General features: G+C 40.2%; 1 protein-coding gene across 2 annotated transcripts in view; it reads left to right on the top strand.

Annotated features, from left to right (window-relative positions):
- LOC111142547 (protein tyrosine phosphatase, receptor type M) overlaps positions 1-19,836 on the top strand; it is a 769,091-nt gene that overhangs the window by 232,375 nt on the left and 516,880 nt on the right. The window lies entirely within an intron of this gene.

Raw genomic sequence — 19,836 nt, 5'->3', positions numbered from 1 at the left:
TTCTGCAGAAGGAGAGAGTTTCCCCAGTTGCACATACCCAGTGAGGGTCTTGGCTTTGGCTTTGCCCAGCATGCCGGGAAGACGCAAAATCATGGCGTCTGCACCATGGCTTCAGCCGAGTTGGAGCTGCAGTGTGTGAGCGTGGCACCAAAGGGAGGGACACAGGGTCTGGCTTCTCTGTGGCCATGTTAGATCAGCCAGATGGGCATCTTGGAACCTCATGTGGGAAGTACTCTGGGTCAGTTACGATCTATATCCTGAACACTTGAAAGGGTTTATAGAACCAGGGTGAATTTGCATATCTGCATATCCTCTGTATATGAGAGACCCCAGATAGTTCAGTATCGGAGATTGCTTTTTTTAAAATTAATTTGTAGCATATGCCGGGGCACCTGGGAGGCTCACTGGGTTAAGATTCTGCCTTCAGCTTAGTCATGATCTCAGGGTCCTGGGATGGAGCCCCGCGTCAAGCTCCCCGCTCAGCGAAGAGCCTGTGTCTCCCTCTGCCTCTGCCCCTCCCTCTGTTTGTGCTCTTGCAAGTGTGCTCTCTCTCAAGTAAGTAAATTCTTTAAAAGAAATTGTAGCTTATGCCTTTGGGCTGAATGCGAACCCTGGTTCTGAAACCTTTTGTGTGATAGTTCACATCAGTCGTGGCTCTTATCCACTGATTCCTGATCAAGAAAAAGTAAATTAAATCCAGTTTCAAATGAATGTATTTTCATTAGCAAACCTATCTCTGGGATGCCATTATTAGATAAATGAGATGTTATTGAGTGACTGTCACTTATTCCTCAGCTTCTGTGTAGCCATCATTCACTTTCCTTAAGGCTTGCTTTTCCCCTTATTTTAGTTTTTCAAGTGACTTTTAACTTTTTTTAAAAAAAATTATTATTATGTCAATAAGGCTGTAGGTTCTGTTGGGTCCATTGTGTGCTATTATTGCTCTTCCTTTTATCTCTCCCCTTCCATAAGCAGGAGCATTGCTTATAAGCTGCTTTTCTCCTTCCTGTCCAGGTACTGAGAGAGGGCCCAATTGACATATATGGGATCGAAGGAGAAGAATGCTCTTTCGCAGTGGGAAGTGAGCCTCTTAGATCTTCAGCTCCGTGGGCTTAGTGCAGGAGGGGCGTAATGTGCCCCAGGAATCTCCTGCAGCTATTTCTAAAAAGGCAGGCTCTTTCTCTTACCCTGTGGGACGGAATATGATGGATTATCATGGCACTGTATGAAAATAAAAGTCTACAAAGTTGTATGAAAGAGTTGTGCCATCAGTCCAGAATTTGAAATGTCCAGCTGCCAGCTTTACCACTGAATGTTAAAAACCAAGCCTTGGAAAGGATTTCTCTCTCTCTCTCTCTCTCTTTTAAAGTGATACTTGTTCAAAGTACATTTGCTTATGAAGGAAGAGTTGGGTCTAGATGGTCTGGCTCTTCGAAGAGGGAATAGTAAGTACCACTACATGGCGTGTGAATGCGGTATGAAATGATAAGGAGTGGCAGGAGCACAGTGGGGTGTGTGGTAAAACTTGTCAGTCTGAGGAGGGATTAAAGCAGAGAGAAAGACATTTCTAAACCTCATTGTAGCTTATGTGTGCTGTTCATATAGAATGCAGCTAACAGCGTGTTAGCCACCCTTTTATGAGACACCGTGCTGATGAATTAACCCGTGACTTCTATATGATTGCAGATTATGTTTATTTTGGTGAAGTTTCCCTTCAAGAGGGCCTCTAACACAACTTCCCATGAAGATAGACACTTGCCAAGACTACATGCCTGTAGTTCTGCATGAGAGAAAAAGTAGGAGAGAGTAAGGGCTGGTGGGGAGAGGGCAGAAGAGAGAGAGGAGGAGAGAGGAAACAAGAAGGAATGTGAGCTAAGGATACAGTAGATGCACATTATTAGTGTATTAGTGATCTCAAAGAGGAATTCTGCAGCAGAAATGTTACTGAGATTGACAAAGGGACAAGCTTGGGTTCAGTAGTCAGTAAGACTGTTTCTCAAAGACTGAATCAGTTGTTCATTTTTGGGCTCTCCTTCCATATTGTAGTTCAAATACAACATTTTTGGTGGACATGTATGAAATATTCACATGTCTAAGACAGAGGACCTGTCTCCCAGGAGCTTTTTGTTCAGATGTGAGCTGTTGTTCCCTTCATCCTGCTTGTAATTTCATGAGCTATCTTGATGGAGGACATGTGCCTTCAACTCTGCATGTTTTTCTTCTACTATTTCTTTGGTCTTTTCAGTTACTTTCTCTGTTTTCCTCTTTCAAAATTCATACTAGACGTGTGTTAAAACTTTTTGCTTGTCTTAACTTTTCTTTCATATTTTAAATCTTTCTTTTTTCTTTTGGTGGGATGGGGATGCCTTGCAGAATAAATCTTTATCCTGTCTTCCAGTTTACTAATTAATTCTTCAGCTGTATCCTTTTTCTTGTTTAGACCAAATATGGTGTTTTTCATTTCAAAAATCACTTCATGACATTTTCAAGATCATTTTTTTTAATTAACATGGCAGTCTGTTTCCATAGAGACTCCTTTTAAAATTTCCTGTTTGTTCTGATACCTGTTTGCTAGAATGTTACTTCTAATATGTGTTGTATTTACTGCCTCTCTTTCTTGGTGTTCATTTTATCCAAATGTTTAACAATCTGTGGTTATATGGGCATCTCCAGACTTGAGGTTTGCTATTACTGTGAGATTATATTTGTTTTCAGTTAAGAGACTGTGGGTGATAGGTACTGAGAGGGGTGTTTGGTGGCTGTTGTGGGGATTCCTGTTTTTTCAGGGTATTGGCAGCCTTTTAGGGCAATCTGTACACATGTACTGTGCCAGGTGGGTTTTACCTCTTTGAATACACCCAGTAAAGTAAGTGCCATGTTAAAATTATGGTATTATGGGAATTCAACAAAGGAACAAGTTACATCAAGCTGAGAGGAATAAATAATGCTCTTTGGGGGATTCTGAGATGGACCTTGAACAACAGATGATGAGGGAGTGCAGTTTAAATTCAACTGAATGGACAAAAGGATAGGTGGTGTGAGAGACAGGTTTTGGGAACCCTGCATCATCCAGTTTACTAAAAAGGGATAAAACTAATAAATAGCAAATGAAATCATTGATAACATTCGTCAAGTACAGAAAAACTTTTTCACTCCATACTGCTATCCATCTAGTTGCTCAAGCCAGAAATCAGGAGTGGTCTTGCCTTTTTTCTTCTCTCTCATTCAGGAAGTTGAAAGTTACAGTACTTTCTTTCTCCTAAATATCCCTCAAATTTGTCCACTTCTCTCCGTTCCCATTTCTACCATCTTTGTCTTAGTCACTGATGAAATACCACCAAATTTATGCTTTTGTTCCATGAAGACAGAAAAACTGATTGTTGAGCAAAGTGATAAATTTGTTTTGGGGCATGTTTCTATCTTATTAATAGTAAGCTTTTCTCATAGTGATATCCAGTGTGTAATTAGAATTTCAGGAAAAGATCAGAGTGAATCAGTAGATTTGGAAGAGATTATAGTTTAAAGTACAGGAATAGACTTAATGTTTAGAAGGAAAATCAATAAAGAGAGGCAAATGAAGTTTTAGCACAAAACCAGTGAAAATCCCTAAATGTAAGGGAGCATCTATATTGTGTATTGTGCTACACTGTTAAAAGGATATCAAAGTTTGTTGTGTACTCTCCCTTTGAAGAGATAATTGGAGATTTTCCAGATATTTTTATGTTATTAATTAAAAACTTAACTCCTCTATGATCACAAAAAATATTTTGAGTCCTTTTATATTTAATTAAATTAATTAAAATAAAAATATTTTATATTTTTATATTTATTGAAGTTTATTTATTTATAGCCCAAAATATGTGCTATCTTGGCAAATGCTCTGTGCACGTTTGGTAAGAATGTATAGTTTTCTGTTTGGATGTAATGTCCTATAGAAGTCAGTTAGGTCAAGTTGATTAATAATGCTTTTCAAATTTACTTATCATGACTGATTTTTGTATACTTATTCTATTAGTTACTAAGCAAGAGATAATGAAATCCCTTATTATAATTGTGGATTTGTTTATTTCTCCTTATAGTTCTATCAATTTTTTCTTTATTTATATGGAAGGTCTATTATGGTGTACACAAATAGTTAGGTTTATTATATTGTCTTGAAGAGCTGATAATTTTATAGTTGTGAAATGATTTCCTTTATCCCTGGTAATATTCCGTATTTTGAAATCTATCTTGTAGCTATTCTAGCTTTCTTTTGATTGGTATTAGGTATACATTTTTTTCTGCCTTTTTACTTTTAACCTACCTGTATCTTTGTATGTGATGTGCATTTCTTGTAGGCATCATGTACTTGGGACTTGCCTTTTTTGTTTTTAATCTAATGTGGTACCCTGTCTTTTAATTGGCATATTTAGATCACTTATATTTATTGTAATTATTGATTTTGCTAGGCTTAAATCTATCATCTTTGTTGTTTGTTTTATCCCATCTCTTTTTTGTTGACTTTTCTCTCTTGTTCTGCCTTCTTTTATATAATGTTCTGTGATTCTTTTTTATCTTCTTTGGTGGCTTATCCACTATAACTCTAATAGTATTCATATGGTATAAGAATTTAACTTTTCACAGGCTACCTTCAAGTAATAATAAATGTTAAGGACAGTATAAGAAATTTTGGTAGTGAACTTCCATTCCTCAGCCTTCAGTCTTTATACTGTCATCATCATACATTTCCCTTTTACATCTTTCGTAAAACCCATGATACTTTGTTTTACCTTCATATAATCTCTTAAAAGAGATTTAAATAATAGGAAAAAAATCTTATATACTTATCCATGTAGTCACCATTTCCTGTTGTTTGTCATTCCTGTGTATATATCCATATTCCCATCTGGTATCTTTTTTTTTTCCCCTAGAGTACTGCATTCACTTATTACAGTGTGTATTTGTGAATTCTTTCAGCTTTTGTATGTCTGAAAAAGTCTTTATTTTGCCTTCATTATTTTTGAAAAATATTTTTTGGATATAGAATTCTAATTTGACATATTTACTCTCAATACTTTTCTCTTGCACCATGTTTGATGAGAAATCAGATTTCATCTTTACCTTTGGTCTTCTAATCTAAGTATTTGTCTTTTTTCTTCTCTGGCTTCTTTTAATATTTTTTTTGTTTATTGCTATTTTGATGCAATTTGTTTATGACTTATTTTGGTATAATTTATTTATTTTTTCCAGATTTCTTGGACTTGAGGTTAATGAGCTTTTTGGATCTATGTGTTTATCATCAAATTTGTTTTCAAGTTTTCATCAAATTTGAAAACTTCTGCTGTTATTCTTTAAAATGATTTTTCTTTCTGCTCCTTTTTCTTTCCCTGGGAACAGCAATTATATATTTATTATGACTTTGGTGTTCTATTGCCATGTTTTCAAGTTCACTTATCTTTTATTCTGAAATGTCTAATTTGTAGTTATTACAACCAGTGTAGTTTTCATCTCATACATTGTTAGTTTCATCTCTAGAATTTCTACTTTATTTTAACATCTTCCATGTCTCTATTTAACTTTTTGAACACATGGAATTATAATAAGTATTTTAATGTCCTTGTCTACTAGTTCCAATATCTCTCTAAGTTTTGGGTTCATATCAATTGAATTGATTGATCTGTCTCCTCATTATGGGTCCTGTTTTCCTGTTCTTTGGATGCTTGATAACTTTTGATTGAATGCCACACACTGTGAACTTTACATTGTTAGATACCAAATATATTTGTATTCTGTAAATATTGCTCAGCTTTGTTCTAGTATGTGTTGTGTTATTTGGAAAAAATATGATTCTTTTTCTTCTTGCTTTTAAGACTCATTAGGTGGAACTGGCATGGTGTAACATCTAGGGTTATTTATCTTCCCTGACAAAAGGCAAGACCCTCTTAGGTCTGCACAATATTCTGTGAATTAAGAGATTTTTCAGAATGACTGATGGGAATATGCACTAAAAGAATTGTGCAGAAGGATTAGAGGTGAAAATGTCCACACTGGGCATCCTTTTTCCAGGCTTGGGTTGTTTCCTTATGTGCTTATGTTGAAAGGTACTCAGCTGAAGTACTCAAAGAGAATGCTCTGTGGATCTTCAGAGCTCGCTCTCTTTCTTTCTGTGCAGCTCTCTTTTCTCTGCTACTCTGTTCTGCAAACTCTAGCTACCGTGACCTCTCTGAACTCTTTCTCTGCTTAGTCACTTCAGCCTAGGGAATCTTCTGGGTCCTGCCTGAATTCTTCCTATTTGCCTGCAGCCTGGAGATTCTCTCAAGGGAGTAAGTTAGGATAGTTACAGGCTTCACCTCATTTGCTTCCCATATTTCAAGCATCGTTGTTCTTCATTCACTGGAATCCTGTGTCTTGTAAACCTTGTTTTATATATTCTGTATGCATTTTATTTGTTTCACACAAGATGGTTAATTTGAGCCCCATTACTTCATCTTTGTGGCAAGCAGAGTTTCCCTTTGTAGTGGTTTTCAGATTTTGAATGTGGAACGCTTTCCCAGAGTCTCTAATTGGACTAGCATTGCCTTTGGAAAATGCCCCTGTAGTTAGTAGAGAAGGTTGTGTCCTGTTAATTCAGCAGTATTTTTCTGAAGTGGTAATCCTTAGAAGCTGTAGTCTCAGTGTTGACATGGCATGTAGAGTTGAGGTCCTCTAGCCTAGTTGTCTTCAAACTAGAAGAATTGTTTTTAAACAATAATGTTCTCCCCTCATATACTCTCACACTTATAATTTGACATGCGAAGTTTTTCGTCCTAAGTTGCAATACGGGATATAATTCCCAATAAATTACAAAATTGACTTTCAGAAAGAAAATGTTATAATTATTCTTTTAAGTATATGACTTGGAATCTAAATACCATAGTAATTTGAAGTCCATTACTTTCATTTTAAATCATGAACAGGTTTTAACACTGAAAAAATTTACATTCTTTCTTGTTGGCATCATATTTTTATTTCACTTTCCCTGCTGAATTTAAATGTGTGTTCGCTTCTGAAACACATTTATGGATCACCCCATTTTGTTTATCTACATCTAAAATAAACATAAATTAATACTTTAAAAAATTTTCTCATGACAATAAAGTTCGATGTTTTAAAATCAAATGTTTTCAGATTCGGTTATTATAATGATCTGTAGCACACAATTGAGCCAAACAACATAAATATATAAAGGACTATTAAATAGAATTTCAACATAATGACTGAAATTTTATTTGAAATGCATCTCTTTGGGAAGAGAGGGCCTTTTATTTTTTCTAGTTAGTTTTTTTTTAGTCTTTTATCACCTGGGTGATAATTATTTATTAATAGAATAAGACTGGATCAATAGATCATTTTGATAATCTAATGTAAATTTTACATTAAAAGCATGCAGTGGTAACTCCTAAAATATTTATGTATCACATGAAATTAGCTGATATAAATATAAGGACATACACTAATGTATGTAAATTATTTGAAGTTTTGTTAATTTCAGAGACAACGGTAATTTTTGCACGGGGGTGGATATATACCAGCATTAGATACCATTTTGAGCTACTTTTGCACTGCTTCTCCTGTATTGCAGTAATTGACAGTTTGGCCATTCTACGAGCCCAAACTTGCACAATGGATAAAATATACAATATGATTTTTATTATAACAAAAATATGCCTAGCTTTGTGGAGGGTTTTAAATGATTCAATTTACAAAATGATTTCTCTGCTGGTTTTCATCTGTACTCTGTGAAATAATACATACCTATGTAGGGATGCACTATGGCTGTTCTGCTGTCCTGTAACAGTATGATGGATAGAACCATCTCTGTTAGGATAATTGGGGTCACACTGTAAAATTGGACTTGTCTTTGCACCATGTGATTCTCAGAAGTCATGAAATTCGGGCACAGGTCCAGGGCAGTGTGTCATGCGCTTCTCTGAGCAGCGTTAATCTCCCCGCTGGTCTTCACTTGGAATGAGTTGCAGGGAAGTCAGTAGGGACTGAGGCTACTGACCTCTCTATCTGAGTACTAAAGGATGAAAAATGCTTTGCGCTGAAGAGGAATGTTCTGCTGCACAGATAGCACAGGCAGAAGATGGGAGTCTGTCCTTAGCCCCACACTCGCAGGTCAAAATGGCCTGGGGATTTGACATGTTATTCCCACCTGTCCCCAGGATGAAATTAGTTTGCTTTTTTCTTGGCCAACACCCTCTTCAGAGGAAGTCTTTAACTAACGTTGTCTGGGAAAGATGTAACTTGATTTCTGGAGAATAGGATTCTATACAGTAGTACTGTTTCTCCTAAACTAACTTGGTTTGCATTTACTTATTTTTTTTAAGAAACTTAGATTAAAAAAAAGAGATTTAGGGTGAAAAGTAGTTCAGAGACTGAAGAAAACCCTATCCATTTCCTTGGCTCAATTTGGGTATTACTGCTTCTTAGTGAGAGCTTTAAAGTTTATCTAACCACGTTCACTTTCTTTACTTCATTCCGTCTTCTGAGAGCAATTTTGACTCCCTTCTAAGATAAAATTCATCCCTCCTTTTTTTTATAGCTCCTCTTCCCAAGCACTGACTAACATTTTAGGACCTAGGACATTTAGTTGAACTTCAAAATGTCTTGTCTTCACCCTCTGGACTCTGGGTTTTATTTATCTTTGTATCTACCAAAGAACTTGGTACATGGTGGATTCTGGGAGATAATAAATAAAGAGGTCCTAAGCATATCTGAAATCTTGCTTGTCCTTTGTAGCTGGGACATCGTGGGGGCAGTTTCCTACTTCTCGGAGTAGGTTTCTGTACCTCAAGGTGGAAAAAAAATAATAAATGCTGCACACAGAGTTGTGATCAAAGTTAAATGTCTAGGAAGTACTTGTGCCTGTGCCTGTGACTGTTTGCTTAGCATTAACTGCTATCCTGACTGCTAGGGATGGCGAGAATGTGGAAGTGTGCATGTGCATGGTGCTGGCTTCTGTGCCTGAATATGCAGAGAGGGAGCGAGCTGCTGCTGTGGGGAGTTCATGTTCTAGTCGAGTGACTCATGGGAACTCATGGTGGGAGCACAGGGGGCAACAGGGCTTTATTAGGAACCCAGGAAAACACAGGAGCATAAGGTTTATTTCTTTTTTAGGTTAGGGTTGAAAAAGTTTCTTGGGAGAGATGAGGCCTGGGCAGTGATCTGAGAAAAGAATATCAAAGTTTTCTAGATGGTTAGCATGGCCGAGCAGAGATTATAAGCTTGAGGGATTTCAAGTTGTTTAACACTTTTAGGGTATGACATTGAAAAGGGGAGCAGGGAAGGAAGTGGGAAGCAAGCCCTTCCACAAAAGGCAGCCAGGTGCCATGAAAGGGTTTTCTGGAATGTGGTGAGTCATGGTCAGATATTAATTTGTGAAAAATTAATACCAGATGAGTCCCCAGTTCTGTTGGTGAAACACATTGCTGATTTATCCTTGCCACTGCACCTTCTGCTAGCATGAGACACTATCAGATCCTCCTGGAGAAGAAACGGACGGGTCTCCTTTGGTAGGTCTATGTGCCCTACCATTCCCCCTGCCCCCCCCATGTTAGGTGCATGCACCCGGATGAGCTTCCAGCTGTGCTGCATAAGCCCTAGCTGGAGCAAGGCCAGCTCAGGGGAAAATCAATACTGTATCTAGATTCTCCCTACTGCAGTTCACTCCTGTCAGTTGGTGTCAACAGCTAAACCAAAAGTACTTATCTTAGAATGCAGTCTTCAGATTTGGAGAGTAACCCCCAATCTACTCACTCTATATAGTTAAACCTGCTGCTTTCATTATGGTGTGATTCCTGGGGGGAAGAATACTTAGAATCTGTCTGCAGCAGATACTGATGTTGAATGTAGAGGAAATGATGGTGAGAGAGCCCCCAGGTCTCCCACTAGAAACTTTGAGGTGTCCCCCCAGGTCTGAGAATTCTTTGAGGTGTCCCCCCAGGTCTGAGAATTCTTCCCCTGGGGAGCTCCACTGCCTCTGTGCAGACATGTTCCCCTGGAAGCTGCCGTCTTTTGCTGCCTGGCTGCCAATCCTCTGGGAGCAGCCACTTCTGCCAGTGACTCCTGCTGTGAGTCCACTGTGGCCTGTGGGGAAGGGTGCTTTCAAGTGTTGGTCAGGCCCTTCCTGCTGATTCTTGGGGACAGACCAGGGTGCTATTTGTGGTGTGACTTGGCCGGAGGTTCAGCTTAAGTGGAAGGACATGGAGCTTGGGAGTCATGCAGCAGGTCAGGATCTACTTGTGGGGTCTTCTGCTGGCTCCAGCCTGCCTCTAGTGACAAGGGCCAGCTTCCCTCCCACAACTGGGAGCCACCCACAAATTAGCCTCTTCCAGTCCAGACTGAGGGCACTGTTGACTCTAGAAAAGAGAAGGTCTTCTGTAATTCTGGCCCAAATCCTACCTCCATGTTTCCTGCTAGGGCTGATCTTAGTATAAGTGGCGGACAGAAGACCCATCCAGTAGCTATCCCTGGGACCTTGGTGTGGTTCTGTGACCCTAGCAGGTCAATTTCATAATAACCCAGCTATGAACACACTACCCACAGTGTGGCTTCTTTGGAGTTCAACACCACCCATGAGGAGTACAAACAGCCTAACTATAAGTTGGGCTATTCTTTTTACTTTTCACACTGTGTCACCTAAAATTTAGAAAAATGCCATGTGACACATAAAGAAGGCCTTGTTATCCCATGGGTTAATGTGTTAAAGCAGCCTATGTTAAAGTATCTCTTCTCTTATTTATGGGACAAGTGGATGGAGGTAAGATAGAGTATTAACATTGCATAGATGTATCTGCTTGAGGTGTTAGTCCACTTGTATTTCCTTCCTTCATCAAGAATTTGTTTCACTTATATTTATTGGCAACCCCCTGCCAGTGATCTGTACTTTGGAACTGTATTTTCTCTGTGAATTATTATTTTTTTCTTCCTAACCAGTTTCATTGTAGGCAATATATATGAAGAGCTATTGAAGCAAACTCAGAAAATAAAAAAATAAAAAGTTAAAAAATAAAAGTAGTGTGGCTTCAGAATGCCTGTCCTGGGCTATAATGTGGAAATATTCTCTCATTGAGATTGGTTTGAGTCATTATTATGATTTCTATTGACCAAAAAAGACAACATTCGTAATAGAATTATAAATTTGTGTTTGACTTGACAGTTTCTGGTCTGAATGGTACTTTACATACTAGTACTTGAGAATTATATCTATAATTTTGCCAGTAGATAGGTTAACGAAAGAATGTTGCCTATGACATAAAAGTGTGCACACTTACGTATTTCTGGGTGGGGTTTAAGAAGCTGAAGCTGTTGATTGGATGTGGTCTGTGGATGAAATAGGAATGCCACTTCCATCTTATTCTTTATTGTCATTTTTTTTTTTTTTTGAATGAGCAAAGTCTTCCTGGACTACTTTTGCTTTTGTCACTACTCTTACACTGAAGTCTCTCAAGGCCACTGGGGACCTCAAACTGTCAATTCCAACTGCCTTTTGGACTGGATAAGGATATACATAAAATGGCCAAATGCAACTTAATCTTCTCTTAATTTTCAGGTCCCAGCTGCTGAAATGCTCAGCCTCCCGGGGGCTTCCATGACATTGTATGTTTATGTCTTGGCATACCAGTCAGTGTCCTCAGGCTCCTTTTCCCTCACCAGCCCTAGGCTCATAGAAGTTTCTAGAGCTTATATGCTAGGTTGTTTTCACATCACCCCTTGCACTTTCTCCCCTGCAGGTCTTTGCCGGGGTCCAGACTTGACTTCCCAGGGACAGTTGTGTGTGTGTGTGAGTCTCTGGGCTATCCCTGCAATGCAGCACATTTAGCTTCATTCCTGGCATCTAGTAGCTGCATCTCGATATGCAACACTCTTTGCAATCAGAAATTTCTGTAGACATTATAAAAATGTGTCTGCCGGGTGATAAAAGTACCCCTGGTTGAGGACAACTGTCCTCACGTCCCTCACATTTATAGTGTCCATTCTATTTTCCATGCCTTGTTCAGGCCTTGATATTTTGGTGGGAACACCTAAAGGTCCCCCTGCACAGAACTGCTCTTGCCTCCTCTCCCCACAAGGACAAGGCATGGAGAAATTTTACATGCTAGTGTTTACCCCCATGAAGGCAGTACAGAAACTTAATGAGTACAGACTAAGAAAACAGAAGACTCTCAAGTGGGAGCAGGAGAAGTGTAATGATTTCACACACCTTCACCTCCATGGACAGAAAGGTGCTTTCAGCTATGGGCTGAATGTTTTTGCCCCTCCACCCCATCCCCAAAATCATATGTTGACACCATAATCCATGATATGATGGTATTTGGAGGTGGAGTTTGGAAGGCAGTTAGGTTTAGATGAGGTCATGAAGGTGGAGCCCCCATGATGGGATTGGTGCACCTACAAGGAGATAAAGGAGCAGAAATCACCCCCAGCCCCACTGGCTGTGTGAGGACATAGCAGGAAGGTATTTCTCTGCAAACTAGGAAGAAGGCCTGATCAGGAGCTAAATTGGCCTGTGCTTTGATCTTGGACTTCCCAGCCCTCAGAACTGTGAGAAAGAAATGCTCGTTGTTTAAGCTACCCAGTCTATGGTATTTTTGTCACAGCAGCCTGAGCTAAGACAGATGTCCAGGAACCCTGAGCCCTGTCTCCCAGTCAAGCCTGCTATCTAATCAGTCTCTGTTGGCTTCTCACACTGGTCTACATAAGAGTCTCAGCAGTAAATGCCCTTGAGCCCTCCCTCCCTGACATCCTCTGTCCCCACTCCTGGCCACTTCCACGTCCCCTCTCGGACAAATCCCTGTCTTCATGCAGGTGTCATGGTGGTTCCCCATTCTGCTTCCCCAAGGCCAGGTCATAGCTGTTCTCCTATGAGCATGACCTAGACCCTGCTGTGGGTTGGCCTTACTTTCCTGTGCAACATTTAAGTGGGTAACGTCAGTTTTCGGAATAAACTCTCCAGAGGAAGTATGATTTCTCGGTGTTCTGCAAGGCAATGTGAGTCTGGATTGTTCCTCACCAGTCATGGTGGAACCATGAACAACCATGGTGGTCTGATGGTCCTTAACAACCAGCCCAACAGCAGCTGGAAGCTGTTGTAGTTTTGTAGTGGTGATTATTTTGTTTTGATTTTTGCCCACTGGCATTCTCTTCCTTTCAGAGAAGAGATTCTTTTGTTTTTTGTTTGTTTGTTGTTTTTTTTTTATTCACTCTATTGCTCATTTTTGTGCTGCGTCACGTTCAGGGTTTTCTTCTCATTTCTTTATCTCCACTTTGTTTTCAGTAACTGGTAAGACTTATTCTGTCAACAAGGTTCATTTTTAAATTCAGTTGTGTGTTTTATTTTCCTATCTAATTCCTAAGGTTAACAGCTTTGCCTTGCCATTTATAATAAAACAAAGCACAACCTCAGATGTGTCTCTCCCTCTTAGGATATAGTAAAAGGAGAAAGACCTCATTGTCCCAGAATGCTTTGTCCAAAATCACTTAGAGCATGCTAGGCATCTGCTGTCCGGTCGATAGACGCTGGCCTGGGAGCATTGGAGGAGGGCTCTGCTCCTCAAGATGGGCTGGCCACTTGCTGGGGCTCTTGGGTGAAATGGATCACTAGTGTTAACTCCAGACTTGGGTTTTTCTTCATGGAATTGTGCCAGATGCTTCAGTGTGGCCGGCTGGCTGTTTTAAAGATACAGAGATATTGATCTTCTCTTGCTTCCATTGATAATAAGGCTTAGTGTCATTTCACATGTGGTGGTAAGCCGTGCTGCTGGGACCAGGGTCCCTGCCCAATAATTAAAGGAGGAAATTGGCTAGGAGGGGGTGGCGAAGAGGCGGATACTGAACTAAATGGCATTCCTAATTTAGTTACATTTTGTCTTGGAGAGAATAGAGACAGATTACTAAAGCCCTGGTTCCCAAACTGTGTGCCAAGGCACCGCAGAGCATTACAACAAATTTACGGGGATATCGTGGGATGTTTACATCGTGGAGAGAAATAAAGCAATATCAGCTGGACAGCATGCAAACAAGGCAGCTCTTTTGGCCCAAAGATACCATGAAAACAATCACTGAAATACTGAGAGAGCCACAAACTGAGAGATCTTGGGAACTTCTGCTCTAAGGGGACAGTGGAGGTCCTTCAGAGCCACATGTTGTGAGGGATGGCAGGGCGGCAGCAAGGGGGCCGAGGAGAGAGGAGAAAATGCAGATTTGGAAGTTGAGTGATTAGGTCAACATGACTTTAATTTAAAAGGCTTCTGTTTGGCTGGTAACCAACGATAGATACAGTGCTCTGGACTGGAGACTCTTTATGCTTTCTCTGCTGTGTGAGACCTGACACTTCTGTCCCTGCCGGTCACCACTACCCCGAGTTCCTCAGACCAAGCACTTCACCTCTTTATTCTTAGTCCAGTATTTGCTCACTCCCTAAATATTTATTGGCTTACCCCCTCCATGGGGAGATAACAGTAAGCAGAACAGATGGGAATCCTGGATGTCTTTGAAGCTTACATTTTTCTGGAATCCTATCTAATAGGATGTTATTGGGGATCACCACAAGCCAGGCATTGTTCTGAAAGATTTGCATTTATTAACTCATTTAATCCTCACAAAACGTGTTTCATAAATGTAATCATCATTGCCATTTACATGTGTCTGGCATAAGGGTGACTCTCAGACCACTTTACTGATCCTACTCATCAGGCAAACACAACAGCAGCATCGAGAACCAGAAGGAAATGTGTTCCATCCATCTGTTTACATGGATCACCGTGAGATGCTCCGACTGGGGGGGACAAGCCTGCCTGGTCTTACCTCACAGGAGACCAAACACTTCGCATTGTCTAAAACACATTCTGAATGTGTCCTCATCTCCATGTGTGATGCTTCTGTTGCAGATTTAATGGACGCTGCATTAGCAGAATGTTAAGCCTCTATGGGGGCTTTGTCCCTTGTGAATGTGTCATGGGGAGACTTGCTCTCCCCACAGCATGCGGGGGGGAGGTCTGTGTAAAACCGGCAATCCCATCCAAGTGTCCCTTCCAATCATAACGAAGAGTAGCTGGCTTGGGGGTTGTCCTCTGGTGACGTCAAGTGCCATCACTTCGGAGACATCAAAATGACCTACTACGGTGGGTTTCTTTCTTTCTTTCTTTCTTTTTCTTTCTTTCTTTCTTTCTTTCTTTCTTTCTTTCTTTCTTTCTTTCTTTTTTAAAAGATCTTTATTTGTTTATTCAACAGAGAGATATCATAAGCAGGCAGAGAGGCAGGCAGAGAGAGAGGCGGGAAGCAGGCTCCTTGCTGTGCAGAGAGCCCAACACCGGCCTCAATCCCAGGACCCTGAGATCATGACCTGAACCAAAGGCAGAGGCTTAACCCCCTGAGCTACCCAGCAACCCCCACAGTGTTTTCTTTCTATATGTTGCTGGGCTCTGCTGTTTCCTCAAAAAGCAGAAGTCTGCAGAAACTGAGAAAGTAAGGATGTTGGATGGTTATTGGTTACATCAAATGAAATTTCCATGAAATAAAAAAAGCTCGTACTGTTACTATCTTTCCCATAATGAAAATAATACTTGCTCATCAGAGAAAGTACAGAAAGTCATATAATAAATAAATGTAACTCCAATCATATCATCCAAAGAAAACAGCTCTTTACTTTTTGGCCTATTTTCCTTTGCTCTTTTTCTTAGCAATGATAGGGTTCCCTTCCTTTACTAAAAATCTACCATTCACCAGTTGTATGTGGGGCATCATGGTGGCACTTTGGTGCAAAGTGGCATAGACATATGTTTCCCATTAACATGGGTATAAAGAGAGGGTAAATTATTATCTCCCTAATCTTAAAAACAAGCCCAATACTTCCTCTCAATCATACGCCCCCCTCTATTCTCTTCCCCCCTTTTTTTCTCATAGCCGTGAACTTGATTTCATTAAAGATAGATGTAGCTTATAGCTCTTCTCAAATTTTTATTAAAATTCACCTAATAGCAGAGGGTAAAGAAAATGTGTCCTGTCTTTACCCCTTTGCTATAATACTTCCCAGAGCTGTGCTCCGGTTTCCAAATCTCCCTCCTCTAGAGCAAATTATCTGAGCTTAAGGACTATGGCTTACCCATCTTTTTAACCTTGGAAAGAGGTAAGTGTTCAATAAATGTATGCATCTCCTTTTCACTAGAGCCTTGCTCTAAGGTATCATTGATCTTAGCTGGGCACAGCCACTGAGCACCAAGCATCTAGACTTTCACAACACAAACCAGAGAGGAATTAAGCCCTACACGTAGCCTTCAGGGAATCTGCATGCCTCCTTACCAGGACCCACCTATGCGGTTGTACACGTGCCCATGACAGTGCAGGCATATCCATAATGTACTTGTGTGTCCTGAGTTGATCAGGAAACATGGTTTCCTCCTTGTGGACACTGATCATGGATCAGTCACCTGCTAATAAAGAGTAGACATAATCTGCTCAGGGCACTTCACCAAGTGTGTCAGGGTTATAGAGAGAAGCCGAATAGATTCCATGACCACAGGCCGTTTGTAATCCAGAACAATGTGACAGTGGCTGACATGTCCTAGCAGACAATCTGAATCACCTGGGCAGTCCTAAGACAATTGTGTGTGTGTAAGTACGCACGTGTGTCTGTGACACTTACATGCGATCCCGCTTCATGCTCACTAATAATCATATGGGTGCAAGGATCTGGAATTCCAAAGCTTCTCTCATGGTTCTGTTAGGCAACAAGGTTTAGGGACTGCTGAGATAGAATTCTTATACTAAGAAAATTTTGTGAGAGGGGAAATTGAAACCTGAAAGCAACAAGACTGGAAAGCCCTTCAAGTAGGCCCTTTTCTGATACCTGCTCATATGGGCAGGGTCTGGCCTACACCCCTCGTCTAGCTGGAAAGGTGCCTCGTTCCTGAGTTCTGTTGAGCTGGGTTGAGGGTGGTCAAGGGCACCATCCCATACATATGGTGAGAAGGATGCCCTGTTTTTCTAGACTGAAGCAGGAAGTAAACAAGACTGCGGTCATGAAAGGATTGTTCCAGTGCAATGGAGAAAGAGTGTTTTGGAAGCCATGTAGGAAAACTGGAAATGGAACCAGCTGGTCCTACAGTTGGCCCTAATACCTGTGTTCCTTGTATTTCATGTTCTCAACAAGATAAAGGAAGCAATAGGCATGAAAAATATTTGTAAAAGAATAATTACATAAGTGAATGATGGAATTCTCTATATATTATAAAAGCAAATCACTTTTCTTCTCCTTTTTTGGTCTGGCCTCCAGTAAATTCCAGCATTTCACATTCAGCACTGCCTCATCTCACAATACCAAAGACATGCACCGACTGTCAAGACCAAATCGTATTTTGAATTCAAAATAAAATAACTTTTCTATTATCTACCATTTGGATTATCCGTACCTTTTTTTTTATTATAAATAATGAAACCCTGAATATAGGTGATAATAATAATAGTGATATCTTTGCGAGGCTATGCACAGTTCAAAGCACTTCTGTATTGAGAGGAACAAACAAAATAATATATATAAATGTTAGACAGCTTTATGCATAATATTTTCAGGACACCTGAAAACCCGAGTACATAATAATTATATATTTGCCTGCCTTAGAATTCAAGATGACACTCTCTTCACATTCAAGATAACAATAGATGCATATTTTATTTCCAAGCAAATGCTCGTACGTTCTACCTTACCTAATCAAGGTATTTGTATTCCAGAGATAGGTGGCCAAAACTAGATTCCCAGGGTAAAGTGGCATTTTTATATCGGTGCCTTGCAGATAAGTGGCCTATCAGTTGAAAAATTGTATGCGTGAGTAGCCAAAACACGTGTCTGTATTATGTTATTGAAATTTTAAAATGTTGGCTGTGAGATCACTCGTAAAGATATGTCAGTGTGACATGTAAATCTTAAGACGCTTATAAAGCACCTGCAAGAGTAATTGTAAGACCCTTAAATACATGGAGTTGTGGGTCTCATGAAGTAGAATTCTTTCAGCAGGTCATGGAGACGAAGGCTAAAGACTTCCATGCGGTACTTCTCAATTTTTTTTTTTTAATTTTTAGTGGAAACTAGACTGTTCCTTCTCTGGAAAGAACTAACTAGCCAGTGTCTTATGCCCCTTGGGAATTTGTGTTTTTCTTCTTTCTGTTTATTTACTTATTTATCTCTTCACTTTTGTCTTCGTTTTGGTATCGAACATTTTAATACCTGAGTATTGATCCTCATTAATTTTTTTGCCCAGGGATAATTAAATAGTCATTTAGCAAATCCAGTCTGTACTTTAGAGAGTGAATGATCCAGTTCAACTGGACCTAGTGGCATGCCTCCCTTCTTTCAACTCTGAGAGTTAAATGCTGTAACATAATTTGATATGCTTTCTGGATCAGGAAAATGTAGTAATATCCCAGAATGTCTCAAATACTGTGTTTTGCGTCCCCTTATCCATTCCCCTTCTTTTCAGTAACTGAACCCACATTTCCTTTGGGCTCTACCTGTCTTATTGCCAACCCTGTGCTTCCAGTGAGGCCCTGCTCCAGCTGCAGGAGTGGGACATGCCATACAGGGCCGGGCAGAGCCTCAGTTTCCCCCAGCCATAAAGTCTTGTTGGGAGGTAGGATACCGCAAGTCAATGTAATCCCATCTCTCGGGTCTCCACTGTGTGTTTAGAAACTGACCTCATTCGGTTAGACTGAATCATGAGACTTATGTCATAGTTGTTAGAAAACAGGCTGTTTCCCAGGGGCCTTGAGTAGGGAGGATATAGGCCCGTTGTGGTTGACAGTTATTCTAGCTGAGACAAGGACGGAGCTGAGTGACAGGGATTTCAGCCAGAGGCATTGTTTGAAGTGTTTGAGTCCTTTTCGCCTAGCACCTGGGAGCATTTTTACTCCTCGATCTGTTGGTTCTGTGAATCCAAGTATTTCCCTTTTGGATGACCCTAGTTTGATTTGGGTTTTCTGTCACCCCTGAGTAGAACAGACACTTCAGGGTGCCTGGGTGGCTCAGTGGGTTAAAGCCTCTGCCTTCAGCTCAGGTCATGGTCTCAGGGTCCTGGGATAGAGCTCCGCATCGGCCTCTCTGCTCAGCAGGGAATCTACTCCCCCACTCCCTGACCCCACCTGTCTCTCTGCCTACTTGTGATCTCTGTCTGGCAAATAAATAAATAAAATCTTAAAAGAAAAACAAAAACAACAACAAAAAAAACAGACACTGCATTTTGTTTGCGGAGTGAGGTATGGCGTACAACCCGACTCTCTCCTCTCGCTTCTTGAATGTGTCAACTGCGGTGCTGGGATTTGTAGGGGACTGACTTGGATGTTCCAGAAGAGCATTTAGGCAAACTTGTGTAATAAGGTGGGGAGAATTTAAATTTCCTAAAGACTCTAGAAAATCACACTCTGCAATCTTATGGCACTTAGTTTGAGGAAAATACATATCCCTTTTACTTCCAACAAGAGCTGGATTTCAGCTGGATTAATCAATGGACACAGCCATTGATTATCTGTACTGGAAAGTGGAGCAGTGGTCTGAAATATTGCCCAAGGTTGTTTATATTTTACTTTGTAATCAAACCCTTGGGGAGCAACTCTGCCTTCTTTTTTCATGCCGGTCTTATGCCAACACAAAAAGCATATTTATTTTCTGATCATTCCAATTAACATCCCAGGCAGGATTACTGACTGACAGAGGAAGGCTTCCTGAGTTTTAATTTTTGTTCTGGATAATTTACAAGGGAAAAAAACGTACATGTGATTAGTTAAGAAGTAAGTTAAAATCGCATTTTAGAGGACATGTGTACG

This window comes from Enhydra lutris, unplaced genomic scaffold (genome assembly GCF_002288905.1).
Source record: "Enhydra lutris kenyoni isolate GAN:26980312 unplaced genomic scaffold, ASM228890v2 scaffoldscaffold8, whole genome shotgun sequence".
Lineage (NCBI taxonomy): Eukaryota > Metazoa > Chordata > Mammalia > Carnivora > Mustelidae > Enhydra > Enhydra lutris.
The sequence above is the reverse complement of the archived record's forward strand: the minus strand, read 5'-3'. Positions and strand labels throughout refer to the sequence as shown.